The sequence below is a fragment of the Narcine bancroftii genome, chromosome 5 (assembly GCF_036971445.1).
Source record: "Narcine bancroftii isolate sNarBan1 chromosome 5, sNarBan1.hap1, whole genome shotgun sequence".
Lineage (NCBI taxonomy): Eukaryota > Metazoa > Chordata > Chondrichthyes > Torpediniformes > Narcinidae > Narcine > Narcine bancroftii.
The window spans coordinates 179,460,826-179,473,017 of record NC_091473.1 but is presented as its reverse complement, the minus strand read 5'-3'; positions in this window follow the sequence as shown (position 1 = coordinate 179,473,017).

The window sequence follows — 12,192 nt, the reverse complement described above, 5'->3', positions numbered from 1 at the left end:
GTGAGGTGAAGGTACCGGGGAACATTATCTGAAAGAGAAGCCTGAAAGTCAGACCTGTACCTCTGTTACTTGCAGTGGTACTGATGTGAACATTCGAGTTTACATTAAAACATCACATTCCTTCAGTCAAGATTGTATAGAGATAAAATTATAGGCAAAGAATTCTCACATGACCCAGTGTTGTTCCTGTTGGGAAACATAATGGACATAAGGCTCACAACGAACCCGTCCAAATTCCAAATCCAATTTGTGATGGTCACACTGGCAGTGGTCAGGAAGTGCACAGCAGTTCCCTGGAAATCCAACTCCTGCCTTGAACACGGAATCACAAAGCTGTGTTCCCCTGGAGAAAATTACTTATAAATTAAGGAAAAAGTATGACACTTTTAAAAAAATTTGCCAACCATACTTAAATTCGATAGAAGCACGATTATAATGTCAGGCCTCACCGCCTGACCTTCCCCGTCCATCCCTCAGTCTGTTGGGGGAGGGGCCATCCCATCCCAATCAGGAAATTTCAAAAGAAGAAAACAGCCTGAGCACTGGCTGCCATGTCGTGACAAACCCATAAACCCTGATATATGTCTTAAACCTTTGTTGTGAGTGTCTTCAATATCGTGTGTAACTACGATTAGTTAAGTGTTAAATGGTGAACCCATGATGTCCAAATACACCAATTAACCTACAAACCCTGTTTGTTTTGGAAAGTGGGAAGAAACGAGTCCCCAGAGGATACCCGCGCAGACACTGGGAGAATGTACAAACTTCTTACGGCAGCGGCAGGTTCAAACCTAAGTTGTTGGTGCTGTAATACATGCCATGCCACCCGTGACCCAATTCATATGGTGTAGGCACCATAGTGGAAAATGTGGCAGACAATTTATGCAGTGCAAATGCATCCAAATCAGAGGGGGCCAATGAACAGATCTGATCTTACTGCTGATGGATTGGGGAGAAAAATTGGCCAGAGTACCTGGTTGTTCCTCAGAGTAGTGTCATGGGATCTTCTGCTCCAGGAAGGTTGAATTAACATCTCAGTTCTAAAATGAAACCTCCTAACTGAAGCCTACTTCTGATCCTATATCTTATGGTCTCATAGATCCGAACGGCTGCCACGTTCAAGTCACCAGACAATGGGGGGATTTTGACCTTCATCCTGATGACCACCTTCGTGTGTGGCTGCTTCAGGATCTGTGTGCAATCTAAGCACGAGGGCACCAAGAGACCCTATGCACTGAGGTTCTACCTGTCCCAGGTGTTGTGAAGCATGGGCCTGCCCCCATTGCTGAGCAATGTCCCAGTCAGCTGGATTTTGCCACACAACCTATCTTTCATGGAAATGTTTTTGCATACCAACACTTTTACCCATGTCCATCAGGCAGTGATCAGCACGGAACATCCTGTAGACACTGAGAGATGAGGATTTGATGGACCTGGTGAAGCTGTTCCCGGAAGAAACCATCCAGGTTATCTGGCGGAATGTCTCATTACCAGAGCTCACGAACAAGTACCAGGACTTGGCCTGGCTGCTGGGGAGAGGAACCCTCCCAGTCAGATCCTACTACCAGAACATTGCCCATAACTCACATTGTCCCCGAGATGACTGTGGTGGTGTGGAAACAGTCTTTGCAGAATGCAGATTTGCTAAGTGTGTGGATAAGGATGCAAGTGTCCTTGGCACAGTTCATCTCTAGCAGCAGCGACAGAGGACTCTGATCTATGAGCTGTTCCCTGGGACACATGCAGGGCCAAACAACCAGAATTGCTGGAAAACCATCAACTTGGTCAAAGCCACACTTCTGGCTGCCCAAAACCTGTTGGTCTTTCAGCACATGGAGATATCAGTGTGGGAATGCTACCTACTGCCACATTCCAGCCTACAGGAGTACAAGTTGGGGTATGCCCAGAGGCTTGGTGCAGCCAATGCTAGGGCACTGTGGGAAAGGACCATAGTCTAGAGTCCTTCCATCACCCGGCTTTAAGGGGTGAGATGGAGGGGAAGCTGATGGATTTCAACCATTCCTCTGGGTGGAGTAAAACTCCTGGAAGTGACGGCTTACCGGCTTAGCTGTACACAGCTCTATGGAACTGGGAGGGCCCAGACCTGCTGGAAGTATACAAAGCTATGTTCCTGCCAGGCAGCATGTCAGACTCCATGAGGAAAGGCTTCATCAAACAAGAAATCTCTCCATAGAACGATAGAATATTTCAGAAATAGAGACCTCTTGGCCCTTCTAGTCTGTGCGGACAATTGTTTTTGCCTAGTCCCACTGATCTGCACCCAGTCCATAGCCCTCCATACCTCACCCATCCACACACCTTTCCAAATTCCTCTTAAATGTTAAAATTCAGCTTGCATTCACCAGTTCAGCTGGAAGCTTGTTCCACACTCCCACCACTCTCTGTGTGTGAAGTTATCCCTAAACTTTAACCCTTTCACTCTGGTTTATATCTCACCTACCCTCAGTGCAAAAAAGCCTATCTACATTCACTGTTTATCCTCTTCATAATTTTAAATACCTCTATCAAATCTCCCCTCATTCTTCTACACTCCAAGGAATAAAGACCTAACCTGTTTAAACTTTCCACGTTACTTAGTTCCTGAAGTCTGGGAACATCTTAGTAAATCTTCTCTGCACTCTTTCTATCTTAATGATATCTTTCCTATAGTTCGGTGACCAAATCTGCACACAATACTCCAATTTGGCCTCACCAATGTCTTGTACAACCTTAACATATCATCCCAACTCCTGTACTCAATAGTTTGATTTATGAAGACCAATATGCCAAAAACTCTCTTTACAACCTTATCCATCTGTGACACTACTTTCAGGGAATTATGTATCTGAATTTCCAGACAACCCTATCCAACTGTGACACTACTTTCAGGAAATTATGTATCTGAATTTCCAGACAACCCTATCCAACTGTGACACTACTTTCAGGAAATTATGTATCTGAATTTTCAGACAACCTTATCCAACTGTGACACTACTTTCAGGAAATTATGTATCTGAATTTCCAGACAACCCTATCCAACTGTGACACTACTTTCAGGAAATTATGTATCTGAATTTTCAGACAACCCTATCCAACTGTGACACTACTTTCAGGAAATTATGTATCTGAATTTCCAGACAACCCTATCCAACTGTGACACTACTTTCAGGAAATTATGTATCTGAATTTCCAGACAACCCTATCCAACTGTGACACTACTTTCAGGAAATTATGTATCTGAATTTCCAGATCCCTCATTCTGCTGTACTCCTCAGTGCCCAACCATTCATTGTGTATACCCTTTCTTGGTCTGTCCTTCCAAAATGCAACACAACATACTTGTCTGCATTAAATTCCATCAGCCATTTTTCCCGCTGGTCCAGACTTCTGCAAGCTTTGATAACCTTCTTCACTGTCCACAATCTTAGTGTCATCTGCAAACTTGTTGATCAAATTTACCACATTATCATCCAGATCATTGATTATAGATGACAAACAACAACAGTCCCAGTACCAATCCCTGAGGCATACCACTAGTCACAGGCCTCCAGTCTGAGAAGCAACCATCCACCACTACTCTCTGGCTTCTCCCATCCAGCCATTGTCGAATCCATTTCACTACTTCATCATGAATTCCTAGTGTCTGAGCCTTCTTGGCTAACCTCCCATGCAGGACCTTATCAAAGGCCTTAGTAAAATTCATGTAGACAACATCCACAGCCTTTCCTTTATCAACTTTCCTGGTAACCTTCTCGAAAAACTCTAGAAGATTTGTTAAACATGATCTACCACACACAAAGCCATGTTGACTACCCCTAATCAGTCCATGGCTATCCAAGAAATTGTATATCCGATCTCTTAGAACATCTTCCAATAATCTACCTACTACAGGCGTCAAGCTTACCAGCCTATAATTTCCAGGGTACCTTTGTGCCTTTTTTAATCAATGGAACAACATGAGCTACCCTCCAATACTCTGGGACCACACCTGCGGCTAAGGACATTTTAACTATTTCTGCCAGAGCCCCTGCAATTTCTACATTAGCCTCCCTCAAGGTGCAAGGGTATGTCTTGACAGCCAACCACCTCTCCTCTTTAATCTGTATACGTTCCATGACCTCAATGCTTGTACTCCCATGACACTGTGCCCTTTTCCTGAGTGAATACTGATGGAAAAAAAAATTAAGATCTCCCCATCTCTTTTGGCTCCATACAAAGCCAACTACTCTAATCTTCAAGGGGACCAATTTTGTCCCTTACTATCCTTTTACTCTTAATATACCTGTAGAATCCCTTTGGATTTTCCTTTACATTGTCTGCCAAAACAATCTCATATCTTCTTTTTGCCTTCCTGATTTCTTTCTTGAGGTTTTTGCATTTTTTACACTCCTCAAGTACCTCATTTTCTCTGTGTTGCTTGTACCTGTTAAACACCTCTCTCTTCTTCTGAACCAGATCCCCAATATCCCTCAAAAACCAAGGTTCCTTATGCGCCTTGACTTTTATCCTGACAGGGACAGACAGACTCTGTACTCTCAAAATTTCACCTTTGGAGGTTCTTCACTTACCTCGCACATCCTGGCCCGAAAACAATTTATCCCAATCCATGCATTCTAGATCCTTTCTCCTTTGCTCAAAATGAGCCTTTCTCCAATTTAGAATCTGAACCCGAGGCCCAGACCTATCCTTCTCCATAATTAATTTGTTTTTTTAAATTTTTCTTTTTTTTTACCCCTCCCACCCATCCTCCATAATTAATTTGAAACTAATGGCATTATGATCACTGGACCCAAAATGTTCCCTACATATACCTCTGCCACCTGTCCTGTCTCGTTCCCTAACAGGAGATGAGGAGATCCAGTATTGCACTCTCTCTAGTTGGTACACCTATATATTGATTTAGAAAACTTTCCTGAACACATTTGACAAACTCCAAGCCACCAGTCTTTTACAGTGTGGGAGCCTCAGTTAATATGTGGAAAATTAAAATCTCCTACTATCACAACTTTGTTTCCTGCAGCTGTCTACTATCTCTCTACAGATTTGCTCCTCCAATCTTCGCTGACTATTGGGTGGATTATGATACATAAGTGTGGTCATACCTTCCCCATTCTCAGCTCCATATAGTCTCAGTAGACAAGCCCTCTGGTCTGTCCTGCCAGAGCACAGCTGTGATATTTTCCCTGATGAGCAATGATGCCACTCCTCACCCCTTCATTTCATTCCACCCCCCCCCCACCCACACTGTTCTATTGCATTTAAAGCAACGGAAGCCTGCATCCTTGAGCTGCCAGTCCTGCCCCTCCTGCAACCAAGTTTCACTAATGGCCACAATGTCCTAATTCCACGTGCCAATAATGCACCTGAGAATATTTCCACCACACTCAACCTGTTGACTTCTAACGGTGCATATAATTTTCACATCATCTTTTCCCTCCTCCACTCCTCTATCTGCTCTGGCCCTCTGGTTCCCATCTCCCTGGAAATCTACTTTAAACCCATTGGAGCAGCACTACCAAACCTTCCCCCAAGGATATTAGTCTCCTCCCGTTCAGATGCAAAACGTCCCATCAGAACATGTCTCACCTTCCCTGGGAGAGAGCCCAATGGTCCAGAAACCTGAAGCCCTCCCTCCTAAACCACGACTTCAGCCACATGTTAAGCTGCATTATCCTCCTATTTCTAACCTCACTAGCACGTGGCACGGGTAGCAATCCTGAGATCACAACCGTGGAGATCCTGTCCTTCAACCTTGCACCCAACTTCCTGAACTCTCCTTGTAGGACCTCCTGATCCTTCCTAACCACATCATTGGTCCCTACATGGACTATGACATCTGGCTGCTCTCCCTCCCTCTCGGACTCTGGCACCGGGAAGGCAACATATAATCTCTTCCACAGAACCTCTTATCTGTCCCCCTAACACTTCAGCTCGTCTCTTCTCCTCCCTTCCCTTCTTAGCCACGGGACCAGACTCGGTACCAGAGACCTTGTCTCTGTGGCTTGTCCCCCCACAGTATCCAGAATGGTATACATTATTTAGGGGAACACCCACTGCCTGTTTGATCCCTTTCCCTATTCTGACTGTCACCCATCTACCCTCTTCCTGGCTTCTAGGTGTGATAGGGTCCCTGTAACTCCTGTCTGTCACCCCCTCAACCTCCCAAATGATCTGGAGTTCATTCTAGCTCCAATCCTTATCTCAGCTTGTCAGAGACTGCAGCTGGATGCACTTCTCGCAGATGAAGTCAGGGATACTGCTGGCTTCCCTGACGACCCACATTTTGTAAGCAGAGCTTTCCCCTGCCTTAGCTACTATTCCCATTGCCTAGGACTAGATGAACAAAATACCTATCTAAAAATCCTGCCCTTATCTGTGCCTACTTCCTGAAATCTTTTTGTTCCTTGAATAGGTTGGCCCCTTGACTTCAACTCTGACTATCCCTCATCTCTCACCTGTTCTCGCCGAAGCCTGTTGAGTCAAAGCCTCGCCCCCCTGACTCAGCCCACTTTGATGATTACCCTTTGTCTTCAAATGTTGAATTCGATTGCCCAATCAATTGCTAGCTGCAGAGTCTCTCCTTTTTCATAGGGCGATGTTGACATGTAGAATTTGTCACCCAGAAACAGCAAAGGAAAACTCTTGAACTTTCAACAATTAAAATGGATCTCCATCAATGTACTGGTGTTGTAGGTCAATTGGGTGTAATTGGGCGACATGGGCTTATGAGCCGGAAGGGCCTGTTCCCATATAACCATTTACAGCACAGAAACAGGCCAGTTCGGCCCTACTAATCGATGCTGTATGTCTAAATTAAAAATGAAATAAAAAATAATTAGATGCAGAAACAGTCTGGTGTGGGGTCAACAACAATGAATAGATCGACATAACACTTGCCTGTTCTCATGGTAATTACCTCGTCATCAGCGACTTATCAAGGCCTGCCCAAGCAGATGGTGTCCACCCAGTGTAAGGTACTCTTCTCTCAAGACAAAAGCCCCTTTCACTCTGCCGATTTCATGTGGGTGAACTGGCTAATTTAGCGGGACCATGGCCAGTAATTGCGCAGTGTGAAATGCCCCATCCCACCCTCATTCCAGTACCCAAGAGGGAGACAATAACAGGCCTTGATGACTCCCGGCCTGTGGCACGAACTTCCACCATGCTTCAAGCGTCTAGTGTTGGAACACATCAAAGCTCACCTCCCAGACCCATTTTAATTTGCCCATGGAAGGGACCTTGTTGCTTCACTCTGTTATGTCCCACATGAAGAACACCACATATGCCAGACTGCTGCTCATTGACTTCAGCTCAGTGTTTAATACGATCATTTCTCAGAGGCTGGTGAGACACTGTCCTCACTGGGACTCAGCATCGCTCTCTGTAACTGGAACCAAGACTTCCTAATGGAAAGACCTCAGTCTGTCTGGGTCAGTAGCAGAACATTGATCACCATCACACTGAGGACTGGCCCACCTCAGGGCTGTGTGCTCAACTGCTCCTGCTTACTGTACTGACCCACAACTGAATTGCCAGATACAGCTCCAACAATGTTAAGTTTGCAGGTGACTTAACAGTAGTCGGCCTCATCAGCAACAATGACGAGCGACACTAGGGAAGAAGTAGAAAATCTTGTGAAAAGGTGCGAGAATAACAACCTGACATGGCCAAGACAAAGGAGATGATCATGGACTTCAGGAGGACCAGGAACGACCACCCTCCACTCCACATCAACAACTGTAGCAGAGAGAGTGGAGAGCACCAAGTTCCTTGGATTTCACTAAATTAGTGACTTATCATGTATGCTCAACATCTCCTCACCTGTCAGGAAGGTGCAACAGTAAAATCTCTTTACTGTACAGGTGCCTAACCTTTTTATCCGGGGTCGTCAGGACCGGAAACCTGCCTCTGTTCAGAATCTTCTGGATTTCAGAATCACCTTGATTTTGGTCTCTTTCAGCCCACTCACCCGAGTTGCACTGGCGTCTCTCCCCTCCCCCTCACCCGCCTGAGTCACATTGCCATCTCTCCTCCCCTCCCCCCTTGCTCGAATCACACTGTCGTCTCTCCCCCCCCCCCCCCCCCACACGCCTGAGTGGAGTCACATTGCCATCTCTCCTCCCCTCCCCCCTTGCTCGAATCACACTGTCGTCTCTCCCCCCGCCCCACACGCCTGAGTGGAGTCACGCTGCCGTCTCTCTTCCCCTCCCCCCCAACTGCTGTATCAGTACCAGGGGAACGGGCCCCTTCTCAGTTCCCCTGCACTGAGGCAGTGGTTTCAGCTTTGTGGGGCATTATGGGTAGTGACAATGACCATTGAGCTGTCGCTACTGGGCTGACTGAAAGCACCGTGACGCTGGATGGGCGTCAGTATACAGCGATTCAGAAGCACTTATAAAGTAGCAGAATGATACAGTATATTCCAATATGAGTTGAGCAAGGATCATGTTCAGTGTATTTATAAAGTAATTATGCCACTAATTAGTGATGCAGAACACGACAGGATTCATGGGAGTTGAGCAAGGGTTGTGTTGAGTCATGTTTAGCACCAAATTCCATCTTTGATGAGCAGATATCATCCAAAAAAAGTATTTTTGGAGGTTGCCAGTTTTTGGAATTCTGGATAAAAGGTTAGGCACCAGTACAAGTAATCAAAAGGTCTAATGATAGAACTGAATATGTACAGATGTGAAAATGAATAGAATGTTCAGTTTCAATGGACCCATAAAGAGGAAAAGAGTTTTGGCACACTTCAAAAAATTTAAAGGCAGATATAGTTTTTCTATAAGAAACACACCAAACATGATGAGAACACAGTAAATTTAAAACAAAAGACTGGGTGGGACAAGACATATCCTCCTCTTTTAATACCAAAGCAAGGGGAGTAGTAATTTTAATAAACAAAATTATACCAGTGTTAGTCAAAGACTCATCCATTGACCCAGCGGGAAGATTTGTAATGGAACATTGTTGGATGTACGCAGAATCCTGGATGCTCATGAATATTTATACTCCAAATCTTGATGATGAATCCTTGATACAAAATGTCTTATTAAAAACAGTAGACGGCAGGCAAAATGTGCTGATTGAAAGAGATTTTAATTTTTTTTTGGATCCTGTCCTTGATAAATTAGCAAGGAGAGTGACAAAGGCAAAAGCTGTAAAAATTCCTCCATCTTTTATGAAAGATTTAAACCTGATAGATATTTGGAGACAGTCACTCCCCATGATGAGAGATTACTCATTCTACTCAAAGGTTCTTGACTACTGTACAAGAATAGATTTGCTCTTAATGCCTGCACAATTGAAAAATAGGGTGATTGAAATAGAATATTTAACTAGATTACTCTCTGACCAAGCACCTCTGACTTTAATGATAATAATGCCTGAGGAGCAAGAGAATATATACAAATGGCATCTTAATCCTACACTGTTGAGAAGGACAGACTTCTGTAATTTAATCAGGGAACTAATATAACTATTTTATGAAACAAACAAACCCTCTGCTAATGATACATTAAAAGCTTAGTTGAGGGGACAGATAATTTTCATATACAGAAAAAATAAAGTATATGGCAGAGGTCAATGGGCTAGAGAAAGAAATAACAGAATTGGGAAAAGAATACCAGAGAATGAGTTCAAAAGGAAAATACAAAACTTTGGTAAACAAAAAATTCAAATACAATACTTTACAAACATATAGAATAGAAAAAACTATTGGGAGATAGAGTGCATAAAGTTTTGTCATGGCAATTAAAGGCACTAGAGACATCAAGGATGATAAATACAATTCAAACAGAGCCTGACAAATTAAAATATTTTAATATTTTTAAACAAAGCTGTATGAATCAGATTTCAGAGGGGACTCTACTGAAATAGATGAATTTCTCTTGGTGATTGAACTGCCAAAATTGGAAGACAGAGATCAGATGCCCTCTTTACTAGAGAAGAGATCGAAAAAGCTTTGAATACATTACAGGCAAACAAGTCACCGGGAGAGGATGGTTTCCCACCCAAGTTTTATAGAAATTTAAAGATCTTTTGATACCTCTCATTGTGAAGGTATTGGGTCGAGCAGTGGAAACTAAGACTCTTCTGGAATCCTTCTCAACAGATATCATTACAGTACTACCAATAAAAAAAAACCGCATTAACTGTCTTCATACAGACCTATCTTGTTAAATGCAGATAACAATTTTGGCAAAAACGCTAGCCAAAAGACTAGAGGGATATCTACCTAAACTGATAAATTCGGACCAGGTGACCTTTGCTTAAAAAAAAGACAATCTGCCGATATTCTGAGAAGACTATTGAATATAATTCATTTGGATAAGTCTAAAGAAAATCAAAGTATAACTGCATCATTAAAGTAGAAAAGGGATTTGATTGATTACAGTGGCCATTCTTATTCAATGTACTAGAAGAGTTTGGAATGGGCTAAACACTCCATATCATAAACCACAAGCCAAAATTATAACTAATGGTCAAATGTATATCCAGTAGACAGGAGTGCCCACTGTCTCCAGGCCTCTTTGTCTTGGCAATTGAACCATTACCAGAAATTATAGGAGAGATCTGGATAGAAAGGGATTCCAAGTTGACCAGGAAGAACATAAAATTAATTTATTTGCAGATGACGTGCTGCTACACTTATCAGACCCAGCTGAGGCTTTGATCAAACTAAAGATCACACTGGAAAAATATGGGAGAGTTTCAGGATATAATTTGGACAAAAGTGAAATTATGCCATTAACAAATTATGACAATGAAAGATACCAAAAAGGAAGCCAGTTCAAATGGAAAATGGATGGTGTTAAATATTTAGGAATAATGGTAGATAATAATATACAAAATTTATACAAATGTAACTATCTCTCCTTGCTTGGTAAAAGTAGAGGAGGACTTACAAAGATGGAGAGATCTGCCTATTACTTTAATTGGAAGGGTTAATTTTGTGAAAATGAAAGTGATGTCAAGACAGCAAAACCTCTCTCAATCATTGCCGATTTCTTTGCCTGAAAACTTTTAAAAAAGATACTTAATGGTCACATAAGACAATTTAATTGGAATAACAAAGTGCCTAGGATTGCCATGGAAAATTTGATATAGTAATATAGGATGGGAGGATTAAGATTACCAGATTTTAAAAAAATATTATTTAGCACCCAGGGAAGGTTCCTCTCATCCTTTTTGGAGAACTCTCCCTCATGGATCCAAATGCAACCACGTACAATGAGAGAGGGGGTAGCGAAGGATTTCATTTATAAATGAAATGTCAAATTAATAACAAAAAACCCAGATAACTCCATTTTAATACATATGATTAAAATTTGGTATGAAATTAATTGGGAAAAAAGTGGGGATATAACCAAAGGAACCACTGTTCCAAAATGAACTATTGCCCAAGAACTTGGGCAATATAATTTTAATTATTTGGCATGAGAAAGGAATTAAATCTATTGACGATTGCTATAAAGAAGGGATTCTTATGCCCTTTGAACAATTAAAACAGAAATATAATGGGTCAAATAGAACCTTCCACTGCTTTATTCAGTTGAGGTTCTTCCTGTCAGAAATGGGGTTCCACAATAACCCCACCTTCAAGTAACTAAGTGGAGGGGATGCATCGACTGGGAAACACACATAAATTCATAACCAGGACGTATTCTGTTCTCCAAGGCGAAAGTGTTAAACCAGGCCTACAAAGGTCGAGGGAGAGGTGGGAGTCGGATCTAATGTTACAATACCAGAGGAATGCTGGTCTGACTGGTGTTTAATGTGAGATATGGATTGGTTCAATACAAATTTTACATCAAGTATATCTTATGCCACAAAAATTACATGAATCAAAATTTGAAATATCTGAAATGTGCTTTAGATGTGGCATTGCAATTGGAACCTATATTCATTCTACATGGTCATGTGTGAAGGTAAGACCATTCTGGCATGATATCACTGAAACACTAACAAGAATAACAGGGGTGACCTCCACATATGACCCAGATCTGTACCTTTTGGGCAACCTTATGGTCGTGAGCAACAAACTGACTACATTTCAAATCTGTTTTGTTAAGGTGCCCCTGGCTGTGGCCAAGATGTGTATAACAATCACCTGGAGATCTGACTCTCCCCTATTTATTGGGTTGGGAGATGCATAGTTGTATATCCATGGAGAAAATTACATATAACTTA